At 34.6% G+C, this 26,092-nt stretch overlaps 1 long non-coding RNA gene across 1 annotated transcript; it reads left to right on the top strand.

The window, feature by feature from the left end:
• Positions 1 to 259: 259 nt before the first annotated feature.
• On the top strand, positions 260 to 25,864 carry LOC306653431. Its single transcript, XR_013761718.1, has 6 exons — positions 260 to 499; positions 2,471 to 4,254; positions 17,819 to 18,017; positions 21,542 to 21,885; positions 22,664 to 22,880; positions 25,143 to 25,864. It is a non-coding gene; the product is annotated as an uncharacterized lncRNA (long non-coding RNA).
• Positions 25,865 to 26,092: the final 228 nt, after the last annotated feature.

Here is a 26,092-nt window from a genome sequence, read left to right as displayed (position 1 = left end):
CCCGGCGGCGTCGCGGCTCTTCTACAGCGCCACTTCCGGGTGTGCCTCACTCGGTGCTCAAAACACTGCGCCCCCGCCCCCTCTTTTCCACTCGGCAGCCTCTCTAGATTTCTCAGGCTGTTGAAGCTAATGGGTCTTCTTGGAGAACACTTGCAAACAGCCCGCCTGCGCCCGGGACCCGACCCGGCTAGTCAGCAGGACAAAGCTCTAGGAAGTGCCCAGGGGAGGGGGCGGACCGGTAAAGTGGAGACACCCGAGATCCGGAAGTGGCGCTCCGGGAAAGGGTGGTTGAGGGTGTGGGGTCACTGCACCCACTGTGGTTCCCGAAGTGGAGGTCAGTTGTAGCAGGGCCAACGCTGGGGGCCTTCGGTCGTTGACGGGAGGGGAAATGGTGCTAGTACTTCAGGTTGAAAAAAGAAACGTTGTTTCTCTGGGGAAACCGACGCACTGGGCAGAAGAACTTGGGTTGAGTGGAGAGGGCAGTGGTAACAGGCCGCAGGTAAGGGGAGCGAGGTAGCGGGAAAGATTTAAATTTAGGCCCGAGTTTTAGTTGACGGAAAGAGGGTGGATGTAGACAGAAAATTGAAGGGGTTAGGATGTACACTTTTGGAGGATACACTAGGACTAAACATGTAAACAGGCTCGCGTGTTTTTTCACTTTCACGAAGCATTGGTAGAGTATACCCCGCTTTTCTGATGCAGGTGCAGGAACGAAGAAAGCATGGTCTAACAAGATTTGGGGGAACTTTTGGATTACAGTCTGATATGAAACTTCAAAAAAAAAAACCGCGGGAATATCAAAATGAAGGAAGTCAGAATGCTAGAGACAAAGTGAAAATGATTATTGTGGATGAATTCTGAATTTTGAAAATCAGTATTGGTTTTGCTAGGCTATTATGAATGTATGAAATACTACCGTTCCTTGTAGCAGCTTGCAAGCTAACAAAGTCAAGTAACGCAGAATATACACTGACCTTATAGGAATGGGATAAGACATGCTGCCTGATTTTTTTGCCAGCTTCTCTTATTTTTAGCAACCTCTGAAGAAAACACCTACTACTGCACTTTGAAAATAGACACTTTTTTTGTAAAGTTATGTAATACTTACCCTTGCCTAAAGTTCTTAACTGAAATTCAAAAATTAGTTTCTTTAAAAAACCTTAGTGACTACAGGAGAAAAAGAGGCATAAATGAGAATGCCAAGGTGTTTCAATTTTTGTTAAGGAAAATAAGTTGTGTGCAAAAAGAGCAGCAATAGCAGCCAATTGCTAATTTAGAGCAGCTGCTTCCTCATAAAAACCTGGAAGAAAACTCCAACAATTTGAGAATTATAAAAACTTGGTAAATTAGGCAAATAAAGTAATTACTTTCTGCTTCACTTGAAAAGTAAACAGGTTGAAGCCATGACTGAGAGATTTTAATATAAAGAAAATGATTCCTCTATTATAGAGCTCTCAGTAGTGCACACTAGGAGATCCAGGTCTTGTCATCTTTCTAGAGAAACAAAAAGGGACTACTTTTATTTTGTGGTAGTCTAATAAATAAAAACACTGTATTAGGATAAATTAGCCAGATATTTAAGATACATAGCAGTAGATACATGAGTGGCATTTTTAAACTAAATAATGGAATGCTAAACATTTTTTGTTCTAGTATGCCATTTTTTTCTTGGAGCCAACAAAAAAATTACCAAATTTGGTGCTTAGGAAAATTATCTGGGTGCTGTTTGAAGTATCAAAATTTAGTGATTTCTGGGTTCAAGCCCAGCAACCTCCCCCCAAAAAAATAGTAGTTTTCATCCTGCATACTCTTGTGTGGAATTCTGTAAACAGTCAAGATAAATTTAATTCCTTTTCATTAGTATGTTTCATTGCTCATGTTATTTATTTTAAAGTCAAGTGGGCAATATTTTGCAAATCTCCCACAGTTATGAGTCTTTTTATTGTAACTTTGTCCCCACAAATATTTTAAATTTCTTCTAGAAGACTTTGAGGCAAGTGATTAGATAATAGTTATACAGAGACAGGCTTTGATCTTAGCAGAAAACTCAAGTTTCTCACCATTAAATATTTATCAGTTGTAGGATTTTTGTAGACATTAGCAAATTGGGGAAGTTCTCATCTATTGCTAGCTTACTAAGACTTTTCCATGAATAGGAATTTGATTTTGTCAAATGCTTTTCCTGCATCTTTCAATATTATCATGTAATTTTTCTGCTTTAGCCCATTGATGTGATGGAGTACATTGATTGATTTTTGTACATTGAACCAGACTTGCATACCTGAGTTAAATCTCAGTCCTGTGTTAGTCAGCTGTCACTGAGAAAATGTCTGAGATAATCAAAAGGAGGAAAGACTTATTTTGGCTAATGATTTCAGTCCATGGTCACTTGGCTGTTTTTCTTGGGTTATGGCAAGGTAGAGCATCATGTCTGGGAGCATGTGGTCAACCAAAGCTGCTTATCTCATAGGAGCTGTGAAGCAAAGAGAAAGAAAAAGGAAGGGACCAATATCCTTATCAAGGGAACATCTCCAGTGACCTACTTCTTCCACTAGGCTCCACCTCCCACAGACTAGTGACCAAACCTTCAACACATGGCCTTCAGGGAACTTGTAAGACCCAAACCCTAACAGGCCATCGCGTATAATTTTTTTGTACATTGCTGGGTTTGATTTGCTAATGTTTTGTTGCATCTGTTCTCGTGAGAGATACTGGTTTGTAGTTTTATACTGTCTTTATCTGGTTTTGGTAATACAGTTACCTGGCTTCATAGGATGAATTAGGAAGTTCAGTATTCCCTCTGCTGCTATCTTCTATAAGAGATTGTAGAGAATCAGTGTAATTTATTCCTTAAACGTTTGGTAGTATTAACCAGTGAGCCCTTTTGGACCTAATGTTTTCTGTTTTGGAAAGTTATTAACTCAATTTCTTCATTTTCACTATAGTGTTTTTGCTCTCTAGCATTTCTTTTTTATTCTCATACAATGTCCATCTCTCTGCTTATATTATTCAACTCGTTTTACATGTTGTCTACCTTTCCATTAAAGCCTTTAGCATATTAATAGGTTTTCTTTAATTCATGGTCTGATAATTCCAACATTCCTGCCATCTCTTACTTTATTTTTGATGCTTGTTATTTTCTTCAAACAGTGTTTTTTGCCCTTTTTGTTTTTTATGAAGCTTTCTCTTGAAAGATAGGCATGCCGTGTCAGGTAAAAACAGGAACTGCAGTTGGTAGACCTTTAGTAATGTGGTGGTCAGATATCAGGGAAGGAAAAAGTGTTCTCTAGTCCTATGATTAGGTCCAGTCTTGAAGCTGGTGTTAGGTATTCCCTTTCCCAAGTCAGCTGGGCTCTCATAAAACAAAACACAACAGGTCAGGTTCTGGAAGATCTTGTTAGGAATAACAGAATGCTGTGCCTTATTTAAAAATGGGTCCTTTTCCTCTTCCCCTGTAGGAAGCACATAGGGACTTTTCCTCCATACTCACTGAAAGGACCAAGTCTGGAGGTAAAATTCACAAAAGCATGGGACCCTCCTATTGCTGTGTCTCCTGGAGTTTATAATTCTCAGACTTGTCCACACTGAGCCTCAAACAATTTTTACAGTTTAGGTTTTCCTGGCACTGGTTCCATTGGAGGTTTCTGCTCTGACAAGTTTGATTCTCTGTACTCAACCTGTCTCAAATTTTGGGAACAGTGGTTTTCACCGTGACCCTACTTCTGTGATGGATCTAGGAAGCTGCTGATTTTTTAGTTTGTTCAATAGCTTTTTATTTGTTAGGATGCCTTATACGCCAGACCAAAAACTGGAAATCTTCAGGTAAAGTTTTTAAATACTTAAATGGAGATTGGAACAGGTAGAGAAAGTCTCCTTCTTTTTTCTTTTATGGGTAGTATATGGATGGGATATGGGCACCTTTTATATTATATGGTAATTAAAAGATTATGGCAATGATTGACTTTAACAGTTATTCAATAAATCTGTTTCCCTTTCCACCTGTGTAGACAGCTGGATTATTATTCAGCCTTTCTTATAGGTGTTATCAAGTAACTGCACCCTGACCATCTGAATGTGGACAGAAGTGTTGTAAACATGGGCCTTCTCAGAAATTTTTCATATGACAGCCTCTCTCCTGCATCACCAAGTTGAATTAATAAGATGCAGAGGACTCCAGGACTGAGGAAATACCAATGACAAGAACTAGGAGATAGTCTGTGGATCATTGCCTAGAGGAATACAAACTGCTGATTGGTAATACCCAGAAGGATTTTACATAATTAAGAAATCAACTACTATCTTAAGTTATTGAGATGTTTCATAGTTGGAAGTATTATTTTAAATAATAGACAGAACTAAACATAATTCAACTTTGTTATTTCAGAAACGCTAAAATTATAACTTGATTTACTCACGAAATGATTGTAGTTGGGGTTGTGGCTCAGGGGTAGAATGCTTGCCTACCATGTGTAAGGCACTGGGTTCAATCCTCAGCACCACATAAAAATAAATAAAGTATTGTGCCCATCTACAACAAAAAAAAAGTTTAAAAACTAAAATAAAATATACTTACCTAGACAATCACTGAATTACTTATTGAATACTCTTTACATGTTATTCTTTGTTACATTTATAACAAAACATGAGAAGATGAAGTTCAGATGCAAAAGTGACCACCTGTGGCCACAGCTAATCAACCCAAGTTTTCTGATTTCAAGTATCCATTCCCCCATACACACTTTTTTTCTTTTAATTTGGAGACAGGATCTCACTGAGTTACTTAGGTCCTCACTAAGTTACTAAGGCTGGCTTCAAACTTGCATTCCTCCTGCCTCAGCCTCCCAATTCCCTGGGATTATAGCATTTCTCTCCTTTTGAGAAGAAAATAATCAGTAGCACAACAACGTTGTCTAGATTCAGTTTATATACATTAAGTAGCTGTACAAAGCACTTAATGACTAACTTCCTAAATAGTTAAAGCATATAACATTCTTAGGGTAGCCTCAAAATTAACTACAAACAAGTATCTGGCCATCTTTTATAGGTATTTTTCACCATAAGTGGGTACAGTGAAGTCCTTTTGGTAGGAAATCAATAATAATCATAGTGGGTTGATGTTATTAAGTGTTAGTTTGGTATTCTGAATTTACTCATTTTTTCTTTTGTTTTGTTGGTGGTGGTACTGGGGATTGAACCTAGGGGCCTCACACATGCTCTACCACTGAGGTACATCTCCAACCTCACAGACATTCTTTGAATGCCAACCATGTGGCATATACCATTCTAGGCACTTAAGCATGCCTACGTGGAAGGAGCTCAATTTAATTGGAATCACAAATATTTTAAAAAACTATTAAAATATTATGATTAAGTAGAAATGCACAGAGTACTGTGAAACATTGAAAAATCATTTAGAACTGTCAGAGAATCGATCAGGGTTTAAGACAGGAATTGTTGGCTACAGATGACATTTTACTGTACCTTCTATTAAAGAAGTAGTTTGATTCTCCAGGGGCAGAGACTGGGAAAAGTAGGCAGAGTCCAACTTCTACCCAACAGAAAAACAGGGTGTTTTTCCCACTGACTTAAGCTTTTTAAGAAAATTCAGTTAACTTTCTGTTTGTAAGTCTCATTAAAATAAAGTAGATGCTACCACCAGTGGAATGATCTAATTTAAGACTCTTATCAGAGAATAAAAACCATTCTAGAACCCTCCATTTGATTAAAATAAATTGGAGGATAGATAAATACACTACTGGAACTGAATAGAGAGCCCAGAAATAAACCTCCTCATTTATGACTTTTTTTTTTTTTTTTTTTTGGTACCATGACTGAACTCAGGGGTACTCAACCATTGAGCCATATCCCTAGCCGTTTTTTATTTTTTTATTTTGAGGCAGCGTCTCACCCAGTTACTAAGGGCCTCACTAAGTTGCTGAGGCAACTTAGATCCTCCTACTTCACCCTCCTGAACCTTGTGCCACACTCACCTACTTATGACATCTTGATACAATGACAGAAAAAGCTTTACAAATCAATGGGAAAGCGTTTGCATATTTCAGTAACTTTTATTGAGCCACTTACTGTCTATTTAGGAAAATATTAAAATTAGATTCCCACTTCAGACATAGGAGTGAAGTCCAAGTCTTGAGGGGCCTGAAACTTATAATATGTGAATCCTCATTTAAGAAAAAGAATACTAGAATATTTTACTTTTACAAATTTTATAAAAATATGTAATTGATATAAACATATTGCTTGGTCTTCTCCCAAGGCCTTGGAAAGGGCTTGTGCAAGTAATGGTCCCTGACACTTAAACTTTATTAGTTCACAGTAAATCTACCTCTGCTCACAACAAATACAAAAATCCTAAGTGAAATAAAAACTAATGTTAAAAGAAAAAACTGTTAATTGTTAAAGGAGTTATAGGATGCAACTATACAACTTACAGTGCTTCAGAGAGGAAGGATTTAGTAAATAAGACACAAAAAGGAAGATTATTTTTTCACTCCTCAGTAGTAAAATTTTTAAAAAGTGAAGATTTTTAAAAAGTAAAAGCATAATGTTTTATATATTAAAATTAAAGAAGGTTGTCTTCATCCAAGAACATGATAAAGTTAAAAACAAGCCACGACTCAGTGGTAAAGGGCTTGCCTCAAATGCATGGGGTGGGACACTGGGAGTGATCCTCAGCACCACATAAATAAAGGTATTGTGTCCATCTACAACTAAAAATTTTTTAAACATTTAAAAAACCACAGGCTAGATGAAGATTTATGCAATATATATTACTTGACAAAGTATTAGAATCCTGATTTCATTACAAATTAATGACTTAATGATAGAATAGAAAAATGGACAGTTCATAGAAGAGGAAGCCCATATGTCTAATAATCAAAAGAAAATATGTTTAACTTCACTAATCTGGAGGATGTGGGCCTGTTATCTCCTACCCATCATTGATAACATCTTTAACATCTAAGACAATGAGTGGAATGGTAGGAACTCCTACACTGCTAGCGAGCACTACATGTGGACAAGAATTCAGTACCTATAGGAGTTAAAGATTTATATGATCTGTGACTCAACATTTCTACTTGTAAGTATAGACTTGTATATATGCACAAGGAGACATACTTAATGGTATTTTTACAGCATTTTTTTGTATAGTAAAACAGTGCAGGCTGGAGTTGTGATTCAAAGTGGTAGAGTGCTTACCTAGCCTGTGTAAGGCACCAGGTTCAATTCTCAGCACCATATATAAAAAATAAAAAAATAAAGGTCCATCAACAACTAAAAATATATATAAAAATTTTTTAAACAGTGCAAACAATTGAAATATCAATAGAAAAATGGTGAACTAAACCAATATTCACCAAATAGGATATTATATATAGTACTGAAAATGAATGTTAGAATTATCACTTTCAAATGGTTTGTGTCATTTGGTGGGAAGTGGGTGCAATACTAGGGATTGAACCCAAGGGTACTCTATCACTGAGCTACATTCCCCAGCACTTTTCATTTTTTAATTTCAGACAGGATCTCACTAAGTTGCCCAGGCTGACCTCAAACTTCAATCCTCCTGTCTCATACTCCTGAGTCCCTGAGATTATAGGCATATGCTACTTCTCCTGGTTTCAACTGCTCTACCTACAGTGAGGAATACATTTTATATCATGACTCAATACATATATGCATATCTATAAAACCAGTATGTATATAAATATATATGTACTGAGTCATGTGAAATATACATGTGTATATCTCAATAATATATATGCTTATATGTATTGGGTTTCAGAAAATATTTAGAATGTATATGATATGCTCTATTTTTTCTTTACTGTTTCTTTTAAGTAGTTTATGACGTATTAAATTGATTTTGTGAGCTACTAATGATACACAACTCAAATTTGAGAAAATAGTGAACAGAATTACATATTTATCAATATTAATAAATCTGAAAAATATTGAGGAAAACATTAGTAACAAAATATATATCATATATAATATATATACACCCACATATATGTCATTTAAGAAATGCTTTAGATTTACTATAGCTATTCATATATATATAAATTATATATATATGTATATATAAATTTTATATATATATTTGAAATATATATTTAAATATTTATTATTTAAAATATTTAATATTATTATTTAAAATATTATATATTTAAATATATATATTTAAAAATAGTTTTTAAAGCCTTCAGGAGAATGAGAAACACCAAATTCAGGACAGTAATTGCCTTAGAAGAGGAAGAAACAGAATGAAACAGGAAGGAGTTACACTGTACTCCAATTATGTCTAATAATTTATTTTCAAATAGAAAAAAATATTAATATTTGATAGACATTGAGTATATAGGTGTTATTTGTGTTTTTATAAATGTATAAAATACTTCATATAAAATTAATCAATTGAAACAGTATTTCTCAACTTTATACCACCTTCAAAAAAATCACATTCCCACCAGACACAGTGGCACATACCTATAATCCCAGTGGCTCCAGAGACAGGCAGGAGGATCTTGGAGTTCAAGACCAACCTCAGCAACTTAGCAAGACCCTATCTCTAAATAAAATATTAAAAAGGGGCTGAGGATGGGGATGTGGCTCAGTGGTTAAGCATCCCTGGGTTCAATCCCCAGTGGCCCCCCCCCAAAAAAATCACATCCCAACATTTTCCAAAAAGCTATTTACAACAATTTGATTATCTTAATCATTTTATAGTGAATTTTAAAGAAACAAGTTATAATCATTACTACAGGAGCTGGCTTAGGATTTTTTGTTCTATTTTGCTGTGTCAATTAATTGATACTAGGTATAATAAGCTATAAGATATGGCTATATCCTAATCCCCAGATCCTGTGAATATACCATACATGTTAAAAGACTGAATTTTTATAAGGCAAAATGTGACTAAGTTAAGAATTTTAAGAGGAGCATTATGCTGGGTTTTTCCAGGTAAACCCTAAATCCATTGACAGGTGTCCTTATAAGATGAGATACAGGCAGGTAACAAGGACAGAGAGGAGTGCAGCACTGGAACCATGGAGGTGGAGACTATAGTGATGCAGTTTAAAAAGTCAAGGAATGCTAAGAGGCATCAGAAGCTGGAATAGCTGGAATAGAAGAGAAAATAAATTCTCTTCTAGAGCCTAGAATAGTATAACACCTTAACTTTGAACATCTGACCTCCAGAATTATACGAGAACAAACTTATTTTGTTTAAGCCATCTACTTAGTGGTAATTTGTTACAGCAGCCACAGTAAACTATACACTAAGTCAGATTGGCAGGAGAAATACTTTTCATATAGCATGAATATTAAGCCTAAACATTAAGAAGATGTGTTAAGATTCTATCTTAAGTGACCAAAAGACTTATGACAGAAACACAGTGGGAACTCTTTTACAGGGAAATTCAAGAGATATCTATGGGGTCAGGATTTAAAAATAAGGAGTTGAAATATTTCTCTTTTTTGTTGTGTTTTGTTTTCTGTAGTTCCAGAGCCTCAAACATGTGAGTCAAGTACTCAACCACTGAACTACATCCCCAGCCCTTGAAACATTTCTTTACCTAGGATAGACCCAGTGTATTAGGAAGAAAATGGGGAAAATAGATTTACTGTGATAAAATATTATGGGAAATCTGAGTGGGGACTGGTGGCACATGCCTGTAATCCCAGCAACTTGGGAGGCTGAGGCAAGAGGATTGCAAGTTCAAACACCAGCCTCAGCAAAAGAAAGGCGCTAAGCAACTCAGTAAGAGCCTGTCTCTAAATAAATACAAAATAGGACTGGGGATGTGGCTCAGTGGTTGAGTGCCCCTGTGTTCAATCCCTGGTACCCAAAAAAAAAAAAAAAAAATATATATATATATATATATTATGGGGAATCTGGGTCTACCACCTTTTTTAGGAGACAAGGACTGAATACTTTCTTTCCTAAGTCGGCAACATCAGAAACATTTTTTTTTTTTTTTTTTTTTGTACTGGGGATTGAACTCAGGGGCACTCAGCCACTGAGTCACATCCCCAGCCCTAATTTGTGTGTTATTTAGAGACAGGGTCTCGCTGAGTTGCTTTAGCCACCCCTGCTTTTTGCTGAGGCTGGCTTTTGAACTTGTGATCCTCCTGCGTCAGCCTCCCAAGTTGCTGGGATTATAGGCGTGCACCGCCACGCGTGGCAGAAAACATCTTTATAACTTTTTCTGCATGCATTGCCTTGTTGGTTATAGTAATTTTAAAATATGTCCACAAATCATTAACAGTATGCCCTTCAGGGGCTGGGGAGATAGCTCAGTTGGTAGAGTGCTTGCCTCATAAGCAGAAGGCCCTGGGTTCAATCCTCAGCACCGCAAAAAAAAAAAAAATAGTATGCCCTTCAGAAGGTGGAGCCAAATTCCTCATCTTTCAGTATGGGTTGTATTTAGTGACTCACTTCTAAAAAATACTATATGACAGAAATGACAATGTGACTTCTGAAATTAGAACATAAAAAGTATTGTGGCTTCCCTTTTGTTTTTTCACTAGTTTATTCACTCTTGAAGAAGCTAGATGCCATGCATGAGGAATACTCAAACTGCACTATGGAAAAGTCCCCATCATGACAAACTGACACTTCCGACAAATAGCAAGGAATAAATTTGGGCTTTCTGTCCACAGTCAATCTTAATATGGCTGTGTCTCTGGCTGACATCTGAACCACAACTTCATGAAAGACCCTGAGCCAGAACCTCCCTCCCCACCCAGGAACAGTGCCCCTAAATTCCTGAATCTCAGCAGAAACTGTAAGATACTAAATATTTTTTTTAACCCTACTAGACTTTGGGTTGATTCCTTACACAAGTAGGTAACTAAAGTACTGATGCACCTCGCAGATAAAGCAGTTTTTGTTCAGTAAGCTTTAACATAACAAATATTCTAGCCATCCTATGAATCACTAGATATTGTCATGTCATAAATAATCTTGACACCACTATTGTGTCATAATTAGTTTTAAGAATACCATTCATTAGTTCTTAATATGTACTGTAAATTTTATCATTGAGAAAACTTAACCTTTGAGTACCATACTTCATATTATGCAAGCTATTACAAGTAAAAGCTAGCATTTGAATCCATGTCCCTTTGAATACAAATCCTGTGCTCTTAACTATTCTACTCTTACTCTGAAAAACCTTTAAATGTTTAAAAACTTCTATTTCCACCTAGTCCCTTTTATTTCTAAACCATCAGAAGTTTCTTCAGTCTTTTTAGTCTTCTTAATTTACTTCCTCTGAATGCATTTACATTTGACAGTGTTCAAAATTGAAAATAATATGTGATATGATCATTACAAATTACTATACAATTTACTACTTTTTCTTATCTATAAAATGAAAAGGAAAGCCTGACTTTACTATGTCATATCCTTACCTTTTATTACAATCATGGTCAGTTAAAATTCCCAAATCTTCCATGTAAACTATGACTGTATAAAGATTTCCTTCTTTATCTAAGGCTTATAAGTTAGAAAAGATATTCTAAGAAAATAAAAAGACAAGCTACACACTGAAATATTTCTAAACATATATCCCACAAAAGGAATTATATTAAAAAGATAACAAAAATTCATCTCTCAATCTTGAGAAAAAAATTTAATGGGCAAAATATTTGAACATACATTTCACTAAAGGAGGTATATCGACAGAAATTTAGCATATTATAAATATGTCCAGTATCATTAGTAAAATGTAATATAAAATCAAATGAGATACCAGTGTACACCAACTGTAAAAACTAAAATTTTAAAAACTGACCAAATCAAGTACTGGCAAGGCTATAAAACAATTCTACACTGCTAGGAGAATATAAAGTGATCCAAGAGTTTTTTCTATTATTGGGAATGGCTATTGTTTTCCATTTTTGGTAGTAGTTTGATGTTTCCTAAGAGAACATAAATCCACCATACAACACAAGCATTTCACTCCTAGTTACTTACCAAAGAGAATAAAAACATAAGAACATAAAATATTTATATAAAAATGTTCAAATAGCATCATTTGTAATGACCAAAAAAAGCATAAACAGCCCCAAATGCCCATCAATATATGAATGAATAAACTAATAAACTGTGGCATAGACATGCAATGGAATAGTACTCAGGAATAAAGAATGAACTATTTGATAAATACAACAACATGGAAGAAAATCAAAACCAATTGTGTTACTACTAATAATAAAATTCTAGAAAATGGAAACTAATGCATATTGACAGAAAGCAGATCAGTGGATGTAGACAGGGTTGTATGATTGCTTTGCAGGGTTGTATGATTGATTACTAAGGTGCATGAGGAAACTTTTCAGAATGATGTAAACATCTTAATGGTGATGATTCCACAGATGTATATATATGTATAAAATTATAAATTTTAAATATGTATAATTTATTGTACATCAGCCATACCTCCATAAACCTGTATATAAAATGGTATTTAAATATATAGAGCATTTTATATATATGTATATATATATAATATACATACTGGCCTAGAAAGAGTTCACAATGTCATAACAGCATAATTCATAAGAGCCAAAAAGTAGAACAATCCAAGTGGATAAATGAAATTTGGTATATCTAATGGAATATTATTTAGCAATAAAAGATAATTAATTACTGATACATGCAAACACACATGTCCAAGATCTTTGGATGCTCAGAAAAGGACCCTAAGCTTACATCTCTGAATGATCTTTAGTGTCAGTGCAAACAGAAGATATAGTATAAAGCAGAGCTGTAGGTGGTCAGTCTAAGCATTAAAATAATGACCTCAGAGCCAATTCTGAAAAAACAAGGAGAATCGTTCTTTGGGATTTTTTTACCCTCCTTTCTAGCACCAAGCATTTAAGGAGATTTGTCAGGTCACTGACTGATCACTGATATAATACAACAGAGCCTTATATAACCATATGCCCAAAAATATAATCTTTGCAAGAACAGTTTTGAGAACATTGCTAGACAGATGCCTACAACCCTCAGCAACAGTAGTAAACCCTGTAGGGAAGGGGTGATTCCAATTTCCAGCACTAATTTATAATAGTCAAAATGTTGACAAAAAGAAAAAAATCACAATGCACACAAAGTATGGCCCATTTTCAGGGAGAATAAAAGTGACAGAAACCATTCCTGAGGAAGCCCAGGTATCAGACTTACTAGGCACAGGCTTTAAGTCAACTATCTTAAATATACTCAGCAAAAGGAAACCTGAATAAAGCACTAAAGAAAAGCAGAACAATGTATGATCAGATAGAGAATATCAATAAAGACAATAATTCTTTAAAATTCTCTACCTGAAGTGTACAATAGGTGAATTAAAATTTCACTGTAGGGAATGGATTTTAGTAAACAGAAGAAAGATCAGTACTTGAAGATAGGACAATTAAATTATTCAGTCTGAGGATCAGAAAGAAAATATAATGGAAAAATAACAGCCAAAGGGATCTGTGGAACACCATTAAGGTCTACCATAATTCTGGAAGAACAGGATGAAGAGAGGAAGGAGCAGAAAGAATATTTGAGAAATCGATGATTGAAAACTCCCGAATATAATGAAAGACATGAATCTATGTAACAAAAAAACTCAACAAACTATAAGTAGAATATACTGAAAAGAGGTTCACATCAGAACACATTATAATAAACTGTTGAAAAGCAGGAAGATTCTGGAAAACAGCAAGAAGGAAGTGATGGATTCATGATCCTTCAATAAAATTAACATCATGGTTCTCATCAGAAAACCTAGAAGCCAGAGCGGGGAAGAACGTCAATTAAAAAACAGAGGTGATCAGCTAACATTTTTAACAAATTATCCTTCAAAAATGAAGAAGACATTAAAAACATTCCCAGATACATGAAAGCTGAGAGAGTTCATTGCTAGAAGACCAGCCTTATAAAAAATGCCAAAGGGATCCCTTCAGATGCTGTGAAAGGATACCAGACAATAATTCAAAACCTATGAAGAAATAAAGAATGCAAGTAGAGGCAACGATGTAAGTAAAGGTAGAACCAGTATCATGTTTTTGTTTTTGTTTTTTTAAGTTTTAAGTTTGGAACCTCTTGGTTTTCTATGTTTTAAAAGACAAATTAATAAGACAGTAATTATAACTGTTAAGGGACAATAATGTATTAAGATATAATTTGCAACAACATGGAAAAAAACTGTGTGAAAGCAGTTTTGTGCTATTGAAGCTAAGATGATATAAATTCAAACTAGAATGTTATAAATATGAGATGTTTATTGTGATTCCCAGAATTACACACTAAGACAGGGCTGGGGAAATAGCTCAGCTGGTAGAGTGCTTGCCTTGCAAGCACAAAGCCCTGAGTTCGATCCCCAGTACTGAAAAAAAAAAAAAAAAAAAAAAAAAAAACCACTAAGACAATAAACTTAAAAGTATACACAAAGAAATGAAAAGCAATCAAAGGAATAATAAATAACACAAATACAACAGCATGAAAATAATTAAGGAATGAAAAAGATCTAAAACATAGTAAACAAACAGCAAAATGGTTAAATAAATCCATATTTCTCAGTAACCACCTTAAACATAAGTGGACACCCAGGCTAGGCAAGCATTCTACCACTGAGCTACTACCCCAGCCCTCAACTGATTTTTTGACAAGCATGTTAAGACCACTCAAATGGAAAAGAACAATCTCTTCAATAAATGTTATGGAAGAAATTGGATATCCACATGCAAAAGAAAGGAGTCAGACCCATATCTCACACCACACATAAAAATTAGTTAAAAATGGATTAGAAGATCTAAATTAAGAGTTGACCTATATACTAAGGAATGTTATTGACCAAATTATATTTTCTGTTGAACGCATGTACAAATATGTAACAAACCCCATCATTATATATAACTGTAATGCACCAATTTTTAAAAATGTGGAAGAGAAAAAATTTTAAATATATATTTTAGTTATAGGTGGACACAATGCTTTTATTTTTATTTTTATGTGGTGCAGAGGATGGAATCCAAGGCCTCACACATGCTAGGTGAGCATGCTACCACTGAGCCACAATCCCAACACAAGAGAAAAAAATTTTAAAAGTAAATGTGGTATGAAAAAAGCTGACTCATAAAACTCTTAGAGGAGAACACAGAGGCATGACCACAAGAACTTGGATTTAACCATGTTTTTTAAAGTATGACATGAAAATCATAGGCAACAGAAGAAAAAAATAATGATTTAAAACCTGTGTACACTATCAAAAAAGTCAAAAAGATAACGTAAAGAATAGAAGAAAATATTTGCTAATAACGTATCTGAGAAGGGCTTAATGTCCAGAAAATATGAAGTCCTACAATTCAACAACAAAAAGACAATGGGCAAAATTTAAAAATTTAAAAAAATTTAAAAATGGGCAAAAATGGAGCTGGAGATGTGGCTCAGTGGTAGACTGCTTGCCTAGCATGCACAAGGCCCTGAGTTCAACCCCAGCAGCACCATAAATGAATGAATGAATAAAGGCAAAAGAATAAGCATTCCCTGAGAGAAGATATTCAAGGCTAATAATTAAATTAAAAGATGCTCAATATCATTAGTCATGTAAATGCAGTCATAATGAAGCAACACTTCATGCCAATTAGTATGACTTTAATTTTTTAAGAAAACAAGCATTGATGAGGATGTGGAAAAAGACTGGAATCCTCATACACTGATGATAGGGATGTAAAATTGTGTAAAACAAAGGCAAATTTCTCAAATTTTAAAATAAAAAATTACCAAATGACCCACCAATTCCATTCCTAGGGAAGTACCTAAAAGAACTATAACAAAGACTCTGACAAACTTGTACCATGATATTCATAAAGCATTATTCTCAATCACAATCCAAGTAGCAACATACAAATGAATAAGTAAAATATGTTGTATATGTGCAATGGAATATTGTTCAACTATAAAAAATGGTTCTGATACTACAGCATGGATGAACCTCAAATGCACTATGGCAAGTGAAATAATATAAAAAAAGGTCACATATGATTCCATTTATATTAAATCCAGAGTAGGAAAATCCATCATAAAGACAGCAGACTGGTGATTCCAGGGGCTTGGAGAACTTGCATGAGCAAGCAAGTGTTTAATGGATAAAGGGTTTTCTTTAGAGGTGATGAAAATGTTTTAAACTAGGTAAGGATGCTGACTACAACACTGCTAATGTACTAAGTGTTGCTGAACGGTACACTTTAAAATGATTAATTTTATGTTATATGAGTTTCACCTCAATTAAAAAACTTTTTAAAATTAGGATTATAGTTGTGGTGGCACACACCTGTAACTCCAGCTACTTGGGAGACTGGGGCAGGAAGACTGCAAGTTGGAGACCAACCTAACAACTTAGTGAGACCTGGTCTCAAAACAAAAAAAAAAAAAACCTGGGGGATGTAGCTCAGTGGTGAAGCAACCCTGGGTTCAATCACCCGTACCCCCCAAAAATGTACATTTATAATATAAAACTAAAAACTTTCAAAAAGTATACTGAACTTATTCTTAGCTTAATATAGATATAGTTGACTGCATAAATATAAATACATATTATCTATATGTTATATATATTATCTATATCAACATATGTTCATGGGCTGGAGTGCACACATATATTTCCTTGTTTTGTCTGTTGAGAGAGTCTAGAAGCAACAGCACTCTAACAATGATCACATCTAGTGCCCAGTTCCTGGTTTTTAATGCCATTCTTAAGTAAAACAACCCAAAACTCCTTGGAGACACAACTGATTTTAGGACTCATGCAGGAAATATACAAGATGAGCTTGGAGCCTCCTGTGCAAGAAAGTGAGGAAATAATAAACACACACACATACTAATAGAGGTGGATCAAAGGGACATAGTTGTCAAATACAAGAGCTCCCAACAGCCAAAGCAGGATCAATATGAACCAAAACCTAAATATTGTAGTATTGATTTATACCCCAAAGAATAAAATAATATTCTTAAATCCATACTGATTTTAATAAATGATGGAATAAGAAGGGAGGAAAAACAAATCTCCTATACAAACTTCAAATAATTTATGTATATATTCCCCCTCAAAGAGTTGAAGCACAACTCCTCCCTCCTCACTTCTTTTTTTTTTCATTATTTTTTTTATTGTAAACAAATGGGATACATGTTGTTTCTCTGTTTGTACATGGCGTAAAGGCATACCATTTGTGTAATCATAAATTTACATAGAGTAATGTTGTTTGATTCATTCTGTTATTTTTTCCCTTCCCCCCACCCCTCCCACCCCTCTTTACCCTCTATACAGTACTTCCTTCCTCCATACTTGCCCCGCTCCCTAACCCTAACTCTAACCCTAACACTAACCCTTCCCTCCCCCCCATTATGTGTCATCCTCCACTTATTAGCGATATCATTCGTCCTTTGGCTTTTTGAGATTGGCTTATCTCACTTAGCATGATATTCTCCAATTTCATCCATTTGCCTGCAAATGCCATAATTTTATCATTCTTTATGGCTGAGTAATATTCCATTGTATATATATACCACAGTTTCTTTATCCACTCATCAATTGAAGGGCATCTAGGTTGGTTCCACAGTCTCCTCACTTCTTTCAAAGAGTATGAAAAGGTAAAAGGGGAGGGAATGACTTTACAGAGGAAAAACCTGACACACACAGGAATGAAGGTCAACATTAACAGTGGTAAGTCACTTTGATAGTATGTACTTTTGATACGATGTGATGTTATAAAAATGGCACTTTACATTTGTGGTCTTCCTCCCCAGACCTCCCCATAACTAATCTAACCATGAGAAAAACATCAGACCAGTCTGAATTGATGTATGTTCTACAGAATACCTGAACAGGTCAGTAAAAATAAAAACTGAGAAAGCAGCCAAGAGAAGCATCAGGAGACCAGAAAATTAGATGTAATATACTCCATTGGATGGGATCCTGGGAAAGAAAAAGGAAAATAAGTACAAAGTAAGAGAATCAACAGAGTACAAACTTTACTTCATGATAATGGATCAATATTGGTTTATTGATCATTGTAAATGTACCATATTCATTTATGATGTTAAAAATAGTGGAGCAGGGCCCAAATGAAACATGCCTACCATCCCAACAACTCAGAAGGCTGAGGCAGGAGGATTCCAAGTTCAAGACCAGCTTCAGCAATTTAGCAAAACCCTGTCTCAAAATAAAAAGGCTTAAGGAAGTAGGTCAGTGGTAGCATGCTCCTGGGTAATAATATAATAGAGGAGACTGGGAATGATATATGATAACCATCTTAACTTCACAATTTTTCTGTAGTTTTAAAAAATAAAGTGTAGTTTTTAAAAATAAAGTATATGTGCAATACAATGCAATTCTTTGTACATGTTGCCATATTAAGATGAGTGTTATAATTGTTTAACATTATTTAATGCAGATGGAAAGCACACTGGACATACAAATCTGGATCCCAAGCCTGACTTTAACCATGATTTGTTTTATGATCTCAGCAAGTCATTTATAATCTCTAGACTTTTTGTTTACACACATTGAATTTCACAGACTAGGAGACTTTAACTCTTTAATGTTCAAAGTTTATAAATCCATGATTTTATTTCTGCACTATTTCAATTATATCTGCAAAAAAGCATATAGGAAAATAAAGCAGCATTCAAATCATTAATGCTTACTAAACTTCAAGTTCACCAAAATAAGAATTTTTAAAAATACATCATTTCATTAATGATAACTCAAATATTACTACACAGAGTTTATGAGCCTGTGCGATGTAAAGGCAGAACAATCATTACAAATGCTTCTTATGAAATACTTTTTTATGGCCAGGCATAGTAGTGCCTGCCTATAACCCCAGCAACTCAGGAGGCTGAAGAAGAAGGATCTCAAGTTTAAGGTCAGCCTCAGTAACTTAGCCAGACCTTTCTCAAAATAAATAAATAAAAAGGGCTGGGAATCTAGCTCAGTGGTAAGGTAAAGTGCCCCTGGATTCAATTCTCAGTATCATTTAAAAAAAAAAAAAAAACCAACCTTATTATGCTGTAGAATGCATTTTATTTAAACTTGTATCAACTTACACTAATGTAAGTTGTTCATGGAAGGTATGTAGAAGGTGCACAGTTTCCATATATTTTGAAAACCTATAATGTAATGTTATTTTAATGCCCTAATGTTGAAATTAGGATGAAAGGTTGAGGACACTTCATTAATATTAGTGTTCATTAAATGGTCATGACTTTTCTGAAACAAAATAAAACAAAACTTTTTTTTTTTTTTTTTGCAATGCTGAGGATTTGAACCCAGGGCCTTATGCTTGTGAGGCAAACACTCTACCAACTGAGCTATATCCCCAGCCCACAAAACATTTTTAAGCTTAGCATTTCACCAAAAATATCTAACACATTACTCTTATAAAGTTTATGTGACAGCAGTAATCAAATTTAGGGTAATTTTAAGAACATCTTCCATAGTCATTACATACTTATAAGCAAAGTATAAACATCAGAAAATTTTAAGGGAAACCTAATGTCAAATTAAATTTAAAAATTTTTACAATAGCAATAAGTTATAAAAGTTCACTCTCATGCAGCTCTATTGGTGATAAGTCTGACCTATTGAGATACCCATAGGGTGTGCATTAGATTAAAAAGTTTGATTTATTCTTCCTCTGACAGTAATATAATCTTAAACAACCCTGAGGCTTACTTTGGTCTGAAAGGTCAAGGTTATAACAATCCTATAATCTTCAGAGTACAATAATATTTACTAGGGTTTTTTTCTTTTTACTTTCTATGTGAAAAGTAGACATTGAATGTGTTAGTAGACACTAAGACACTAAATGTCTTAGTCATATGTGAAATTGCCATAGGAAAATAATAAAGTAACTAGGCTAACTGTAAGCTTTATATACAATATTAACTTATTAAAAATATTTAACATAGAAAAGGCATTGTAAATAATACTATACCAGATACCCTTGAGACATAGGGAGACATTCTGTTATTCTATTCTATTAGTTAGCCAGTGATAAAAAAAAAAAATACATTTTTCTTTCAATAAAATGAAGTCCAAACCTCAAAGTGTCTCTCACATATTTGAATAAATATATTTTTAAATAAGTCATTTTTTCTTCACATTTTTATTGATACATTATAGTTGTACATCGTGGTGAGATTTGTTGTAACATATTCACACATGCACACAATATAACAGTATAATTTGGCCAATATCCCTCCCCAGCACTTCATGCCCTTCTGCCACCCCCTGGTTCCTTTCCTCTACTGATCTCCCTTTGCTTCTCATGTGATTACACACCCCCCCTTCTTTTTCTTTTTCCACTCTAGCTTCCACATCTGAGAGAAAACATACAACTCGTGAACTCTGAGTTTGGTTTATTTCACTTAACATATGGTCTGTTTTCCTGCAGATGACACAATTTTATTTTTCTTTATGGCTGACTAAAACACAATGGTGTATATATGCCACATTTTCTTTATCTATTCTTCTGTTGATAGACACCTAGGCTGGTTCCATGGTTTGGCTATTGTGAATTGTGCTGCTACAAGCATGTGTATGCATGTATCACTATATAGTATTGACTTTAGTTCTTTAAGATAAAAACCAAGGAGTGATATAGTTGTGCATATGGTAGTTCCATGCTTAGTCTTTTGAGAAACTTCCATACTAATTTCCATAGTGATTTATACTCCCACCAATAGTATAAAAGTGTTCTTTTTTTCTTCATATCCTTTCCAGCATTTATTATTGTTTGTATATATTTGAATAAAAGTTATATTTGAATCAAAATTTAAGGAAATTTTATAACATCAAAAAAGGAGCTCTCGTGCTGCTTGATATGATTTCCTTTTATTTTAGAGTATTTAAATTTTTTTCAAAGCAATAGACTAAAATAAATGTGTTCATACATTATATTATCTAAGTACCCATTTTAATCAATTTACTAAAGTAAACTTTGTCAAGGTATTTTATATTACTAGGATACTACATAGAAAAAAATAGTAAAACAATGTCTGACACTCTTCAAATGTACTTTGAACTTTGTTGATTTAGTGTCAGTTATTAATTGCTTGAATTGGAGAACTCCCTGCATATCACTAAAAACCTGCCAAAATTACATAGTATCTTGAACACCAAAAGCATATCACAGAATTCACTGTCCTCAGTTATGGATAGGATGAGAAGATTGCACAGTGAGATGATGTCTTCAATAGGAGTTTGTGTTTGGGAGAAAAAATAAAAATTGTAAAAGTAAGTCAATAGTAAATCTAAATCCATTCCTTTTAAGAACTGTTTAAAACTGTTTCTTACTTTTAGAATCCTTTCATCATTATAAGAGTTATTTTTTTTCTGGTTCAAAAATCTTGCTTTCCTCTTTTTTAAAGTTATTCCTTAAAACATTGAGCTAGATGAGCTAATTTCAGATGGCTTATTTACCTGCTCATGGATTTATATGCCACCTGCTTTTGCTTTTTCTACAGATGCAAAGTCAACCTCTGGGGCAAAATTCCACCTTTCTCCTTCTGCCACACAAGTGGTAAATAACATTACCCAATAAATTTTAGCATTTCCTCAAATGTGTAGGATACAAAAAATGTATTCATTCGTGTGAGATATAAAAATGTACACTCACACTTCTGAAATCAACAGCCAGCCATTTCACACTTGGGCCAAAGGCAAACAAACATAATTCTCACTGGCAGCTGGACAACATTCCAAGCTGCCACCACATTAATTAACTCACCTCAATCAGATTCCACTTCAACTTGCACAGCTTGCTGCCAAGACGCCTAGCAATAAATTGTTAGGTTAAATACTGAACAAGGTAGGGAAATACCATATGGTATGTTGTTATAGAGGGTGGGATATTCTTGTTTAACACTAGTAGTGGGGTTTTCCATTTGCTTTTTATTATTGTCTCTTGTGATTTGAGAAAAATGAGTATATGTTCTTGTTAAATGACCTTCCATGTCTTATTGCGTAGAGGAGTGATATGGTAACAAGATAACAAAATACCTTTGTCCAAAAACTCCTATAGTTAATATTCCCTAAATTTGAAAGCAACTGCTCACTTAGAAAGTACTGGGAGCTCATTAATGATAAATTATTAGTATTAAATCTTTAGGGAATGTCAAGGAACAATAAACCCAAATTTCCTTTCATTGAGGACTACTGGGAATTTACAAATAAAAACAAACTACTTGTAGTTGAAAAACTTTTATCCTGGTAGTCAACATTTTAGTCTGAGTCCAGTTTCTGACAGGTTGTGCCACTTTGATCAACCCACTTGACTTCTCTCATATTATTTCCTCACCTGTCATATTAAAGAATTTGGGGCTGGGGATATAGCTCAGTTGGTAGAGTGCTTCCTTGCAAGCACAAGGCCCTGGGTTCAATCCCCGGCACCCCCCCCCCAAAAAAAAAAAAAAAGAAAAAAGAAAAGAATTTGACTGAATGGTTTCCAAAACTTAATGCACATATCAATTTAAGGAGCTTCCTAAAAATGCAGATTTTTGGATTCCACCTTTAGAGTTTGAAGTTGATTTGTTTTGATATAGAGCCCAAGAGTCTATATTTATAATAAGCAAATTATTCTTTTGCAGATTTGGGACCACGTTTTGAGGAATACTAGACTACATGATAGCTAAGATTCCTTTACCTCTAATATTTTTACCAGGCCTTATCATTGCTTTTATAACTTGTGTGATTTGGGAAAGCAGCATGATTGGGAGTGTTGATCCATGGTTTAATCTGCAATAGGCAGTCTAAATGCCTACTGAAAAAGATTGAGACCAGCAGAATATGACTATCCAAATTCACGTGAGTATTTCTCTGGGGAAGGGTGATAGGGGTGACAGTTAACTGGGCTTCTCTCCCTAAAAATACTGTTTATATATGTGGCAAGGCTCCAAATTTGGATTTAAAAAAACACTGAAATCCGTCCAGCAGATCAACTGTATTCATATTATTGATCACTCACCCAGCAGGTGTCTTTCTTTGCTCTAAGGGTATTGTAATAAATGTTCATTTCCTTTATCTTGCTTCTTGTACATCTGATTTATGCTACTTTACTTTTAAATGCCAGAAATCAAAGGAATATTTTATACTTGTTTGCAAAACTGTAAAAGTAGGAACTAAGGGAAATCTCATTCTTCTTGGTTTTTAGGACATGATTTAATAAGGAAAGGAAAAAGATATTACTAGTTTACCCTTTATTTCAAATAAGAGCTTATGAACTTATATTAATCCATGTGACTTGCTTCAGCTGATCCCTCTTATACCAGCAGAGAGCCAATTCATAAGACAGTTTTCTTGTATAGCCTTAAATGGGGAAAGAACACACCTAAGTGGTCCACATAAAACAGCATGCAACACCGGCTTTTCTCATCATGTTACAAACTTAACAGACTTGAAGCCTCAGAAGCAGACATCATTATTTCTTCCTTAAAACTGTGAAATCCCTTTGCCCTTAGCTTCTGTCTGTGGAGGCTGTACAGAGGTAACAGTGGTGGTTTTGCTACAAGGTCTGCATAGACTCAGCCTGATTCTCTTAAACTGAAGCAGTTCCCTCCAAGCTACCCTAATCATCACAAATGTCTCCAAGTTCTAATGATTTCCTTAGACCATGGTGGTCTCTTGTTGATCTCTGTATTCTCCTCAGCTGCTAAAACCAGTCTCTTTGCTTAGTAGATACTCACTAAAACAACGTTAGAGCTATTCTGGTAGAGGTGTTGAATCCTGTTGCAGACTTTCTCCTCCCCTGCAGGTGGTGCTGGCAGACAGGTTCTCTGTTTACTTTTTTAATCATAAGTATTTGGGCCAGTACCAGCAAAGATGTTCTCAGTACTTGATTTAGAGCTCCTGTAATTATCTGAATCACCTCCTCTCCTTCATTTTAGTTACTGAGTCCCCAGAAGAAAACAAAGACTGAAAAAAGTGATTCAAGTAATGAAAATAGATCCAATTAAGATAACTGATGGTATCTCCAGGCCCAGCAGTGGAAAGATGCTGTAGGACTTTGGTGGAAAGAAGCTACATTTTTAGTTTCAAAAGAGAACATTTACTCAAGAAACTATTCCATGGTACTAGCTGGCCATCTCCTCAGATCTACTGCATTAACTCCAATACCATGTCTGTCCTTCTTCTACATGTAGGATTTCTCACCAGGGTCAGTTGTCATTGATTGTTGGCATTTGGGGCTTCATTTCAAGATTCTTTGTTCAACCCACAAACAGTCCACCACATCTACAGTCATAGTAGCCCTCTCCTCTGCCTTCTTCCAGATGAATGAACATATTATGTTTTAAATATGAGAATCTCCCACTCACTGGAAGTCTCCTATGAGGTAGATTGTATCTTTATCATCTTTGTATCACCAGTTCATACCTTGCTTTTTGGAATGTACTAAATACTAATAAATTGAGTGAATAAAATAATCAATAAATCAAAAAGAATTCTGCCAGTCACAGACCAAGCCTGGGACAAAGTATGAATTTCTCTTCTATAATTCCTGCCCTGAAGCTTTCTGACACCCCAAGCAGAGATCAGGGAAGATAGTCATAAATAAGGATATAGTATTGTTTTAAATGACATAATATGATCCCCCGACCTACATTTCTAGTCACCTCCACCTCCCTATGTAAAAATCTTTCACAACTACCAGTCATTCTATTCTCGCTCTGATCCTTATGCTCTCCTACTTCTGAGATTATGCCAGGTCTCTGTTTTTCCCTCAGGCTGTTTTACTAAGTGGTTCTCAAGGGCCCCACCATATACAACAATCCTGTTTTCACTCTCATTCTCTTACAAGTGTACAGTGGGGTTTTCTAGAAGCTTTGTGAATTGTGATACAACAGATGCAAATATAGAATCTCAGTTGACTTCATTTAAACCACATATTAACCCATTTTGTCCTGTTATCCCAGACTAGGAACACCCACAAAAAAAGTAAATGTAATATATAGTACATAATTATAAAACACTTACATTATATATTTATGTAATTTAGGTATTAATAATAAAATATAACTACAAAATAATATCAATTACTTAATGTATTTATTTATTTCATTTTCCTTTTAGGTGATCAAATCAGGGCCTTGCACATGCTGAGCAAGCACTCTACCGCTGAGTTACACTTCCTGCCCCATGTTAACATGTAATTTATTTTAAGTAAACTAAATATTTAAAAATTTCTCCGCTTTAATTAAAATAGATAAATACAGATGGGTATAACCCATATCAAGTGAAAGTTGTTTGGTGACCTCAGTAATTGAAGAGTGTTATTAAAGGCCCTAAAACCAGAGTTTGACAATGCTGATTTAAGTCATCTGTGTCTTTTGAAGTCCAAATGAAAGTCTGCCTCCTTAGTATGTTGTTTGGCCAGTGCAACTAAAAAGGAAAAGGTTTTATTCATTCAATTTGTTTAGTGTTTTCCATATTCTCCTGTCTATTCTGAATGCCAGGGCTGCTTTTGTGATTCTTTTGTGCCATTCACCTAACCACCAAGATAGTGCCAAAAGAATTAATAAGGTTATACTGATTAAGAATGATAGAGTTTGGTCGTGAATCATAAATAATCCTTACACTTCCAGTCTCTGATTAGAGTCTTCCCAGATTAAAAGGGAAAAAGGACATTTTTTTTTCTTGAGTCAACTGATCCTTTTTCCTAGAAAATTTTAATAAATTTTAATAAAATACACATAATATTTGTTTTGATTGTTTATTTTAAACTTGATAAATGTTCATTGAGAAAGAATGAAACAAAAAGTTAGAAATCAAAAAGTTAAATTCACTCATAATGCCATTATGAGTGAATTTACAATTCACTAATATTTTAGTGAATTGTAATATTTTAGTGTATGTCTAATATTTTAGTGTAACAATTGCTAATATTTTAGTGTATGTCTTTCCAGTCTTTGCCTAAATACATATTTTTAATAAATTTAAGTTGTATCGAACATACTGTTAAATTATCTCTTTTATATACTACTTTGTTAAGATGCTGTTTTGTTTCTTTAACTTACTGTCAC

Source organism: Sciurus vulgaris (genome assembly GCF_902686455.1).
Source record: "Sciurus vulgaris genome assembly, chromosome: 1".
In the NCBI taxonomy this organism is placed as follows: domain Eukaryota; kingdom Metazoa; phylum Chordata; class Mammalia; order Rodentia; family Sciuridae; genus Sciurus; species Sciurus vulgaris.
The sequence above is the reverse complement of the archived record's forward strand: the minus strand, read 5'-3'. Positions and strand labels throughout refer to the sequence as shown.